This window comes from Nanorana parkeri, unplaced genomic scaffold, assembly GCF_000935625.1.
Source record: "Nanorana parkeri isolate BGI_ZX_2015 unplaced genomic scaffold, ASM93562v1 scaffold326, whole genome shotgun sequence".
Taxonomy (NCBI): domain Eukaryota; kingdom Metazoa; phylum Chordata; class Amphibia; order Anura; family Dicroglossidae; genus Nanorana; species Nanorana parkeri.
The window spans coordinates 68,116-71,164 of NW_017306594.1; the positions used below are offsets into that span (position 1 = coordinate 68,116).

The 3,049-nt window shown below is 36.5% G+C and overlaps 1 long non-coding RNA gene across 1 annotated transcript in view; it reads right to left on the reverse strand.

Annotated features, from left to right (window-relative positions):
- Nucleotides 1-2,717, reverse strand: part of LOC108788463 — an 18,091-nt gene extending 15,374 nt beyond the window's left edge. Inside the window, exon 1 of the long non-coding RNA XR_001941340.1 lies at nt 2,647-2,717. This is a non-coding gene — a long non-coding RNA (uncharacterized LOC108788463). The remainder of the gene's footprint in view (nt 1-2,646) is intronic.
- Between the last annotated feature and the right edge of the window lie 332 nt (nt 2,718-3,049).

Here is a 3,049-nt window from a genome sequence, read left to right on the forward strand (position 1 = left end):
TACACTTTACATATTATTTTTATTGTTACAATAGAAATAAATCACTTTTGAGATTACGTATTTTGAGTAATATATAGATATATGTATATACAAATAATAACATTATATGTTATATATTGGGCTTACAATTCAGTCATGTATCAAAGTATTTATAATTATTTTTTAAAATCTTTTACTTTACTCACCTAGTCCTGCAAATCTGGAATCTTTATTGTGGCTAGCAACAGTAGTGCCTGACAAAGCATCCAGGGGGGTTCATGGATTGCAGGATTCAGTAATTCAGTAATTCTTATCTACCCCTCATTGTTGCCGGTTAAAACATTATAATGGCATGTTTTTACCTAGAAGATGCTAAAATGATCACAAACTTATGTTTGATTCGTGTCAGAAGTAGAGATGAACTTCAGGTTCAGGTCAACCATGAGTCTGACCTAAGCTCAAATCATTTGCAGTTCAAAAAAAGGTAAACTAATGTGATCATGTGCAACCATAGCAACTAAATGCCAGTAATGTTTTCCCTGGTTTTGGAACTATGGTAAGGCAGTTTAGAAGGGCCAATCATCAGTTTGTTTTGTTTTTTGTAAGAGTAAGCTTTCTAGCAGCCTTTGTTCAGTGTGTATGTGGAGATAGATATAAACAGCTCTGTGTCTCCTAGTTTGTGGCCTATTCCACTGCTCTGGCAATCAAGAATATGTGTGGCTATTGACTCTCTGAAAAAGTATACCCTAATTGTGATTTCATGATCGGTGAAAGTGTAGGTGACACTGTATTGTGGCATTAAGTACGGTAATTTATATGTCTAATACATGTTTTACATTATACATTATTCTTTGGTGTACATATACCAACAGCATCCCTATGTCATTAATTTTAACTGGAGAAAAAAGATCTAACAGCTATCAGAAGGTTTAAAATGTTAAATTCCTCAAATTGCAAAAACCCTTTTTTGTATTTGTTTAAGTATTTTTTGTTTTGCAGAAAATAAAAAAGTGTAAAACGAAGAAAAAAACAAAATATCCCAAAAAAGTGGAGGGGCAGCGGCAGCTAAAAAGCAACAGAACTTTATGCTGACACAGACAAAAAAATATAAATAAAGCACTGAATATACAACTGTATAACTCCCACTGTACAAATAACACAGACTGCCTTTCCCTCACAAAGCTGTTAGTTGTCCCTCACTAATTCCACTGACGCAACAATGCTGGGAAAACTGACTTTTATAGGGAGGGAGCCAGCACATTTTCAATGCCCCATCATTTTTCACCTGACCATACTTCACAGATTAGGCAAAGCATTATGAGGGCTTTTGAGGGCTAGTGAGGAATACTGTCACAAGGCCAGAGCCCTGGTCTTCTGATGTTCAAACAGAGTGAGTGCCCAGCACTATCATCCAAATGGAGCAATGAGGCAAGTCAGATGGCTTAGGAGGCATTGCTGGCAGAGTGGAACTTGAGTGGGAGATGCTCCTAACAGTATACAGCATGCACAATATCCCTTCTATTTTATTGTGAAGAATATACACTTTATAGTTTTTTTTCCTTCCAAAGCTGCATGAGGGATGGGGTTTTGCAAATGAGATCCAGAAGGGATTGTTGAACTACTGCCTATGCAGTGTGTACAATATTACTTTTATTTTATTGTAAAAAATATAGATTTTGTAGTGGTTATTTGTCCTCAAAAGTTGCATGAGGTATGTGATTTAGCAAAGGGGCCTACAAGAGATTGTTGGAATTCTGTGTTTCTGGTAGAATATTCCTTAATATTAATGTGAAAAATATGCACTTCATTGTGTCCTCAGAAGCCAAAGGTGATGTGCTTAAAAATGCAGCCTACAACAGATTGTTTAAATACTGCTTATGGAGTCTGTATGCTATTCCTTCATTTGTTAGTGTAAAATGTACACTTTATTGTGGATTTTTGGGATGAAAAGCTGCATGATGTGTGTCCTTTTCAAAATCCTGCATATCCCAATTGCTTAAATATTGACTGTAGAGTTTGCACAATATTTTCAGCTGTTGACACTAAAATAATACACAAGCCATGTCCCTCCTTCTTCAATTTATGCCTAGTAAAACTGCTTACATAATGTGCAGTGAGTCTGTAAAATATTTCTGGCTGTTGTCTCTGAAATAATACACTCAATTTTTTTTTCAGTATAAAACCTGCCATGTCTCTCCCTCTTCAATTGCAGCCTAGTAAAAATGGTCACATAATGTGCAGCAAGTCTGTACAATATTTCTGGCTGCTGTCTCTGATATAAAACACTCTCATTTTTATTTCATGATAAAAACTGCCTCATCTCTCCCTCTTACATTGCAGCCCAAACAAGTTGCTTACATAGTCTCCAACCACTGCACTATATGTCTGACTATTGACTCTGAAATATTGCACTGTAAGTTACAGTATATTTCAGGATAACAAATGCCACATCTATGGAATGTAAGGTTGTGGTACGGAAGTGTTTTGTGCACTCCGTTTTGACATTTTATTAAACTTTCAGGACATGTGATACTGTGAAAAAGGAAATAAAAAACGATACCATGAAACTGTTTTGCCACTGTTTGCAGGGGTGTAGATAGGGGGGAGGGATGGAGGGGGGTTCAAACCCCACCAAGAGTGTCCTGGTCCCATAATTGCATAAAGCACAGCTAAGTTTCTCAGGTCAGCAGAGTGTATAATAATGATATGTAATGACTGCATGGACGCTCACAATCACATCGGAACACATGCATTTGTGCAGTGCTACATTTAAATGCAAAAGGCAGTGATTGACAACAATACCCTTGACCCCTATAAGCGGTTAGCAAGCACAAATGTGAAGTATTATTGTCACACGTCCAGTGATTTTATAATAATTTTTATAGACTCTGTAATTGTTAGAGGCACATCTACACTACATCCTACAGGCTTGCCTACATGACCGATATATACACAATAAAGAGCCAGTAAACTTACCTTTGTACAGAAGCTGAGATTGATTGTATTTTATACATTTTTATGCACCCATTGCTCTATGTTATCAGCCAAACTTGCCTGCAGTAACTGTTAT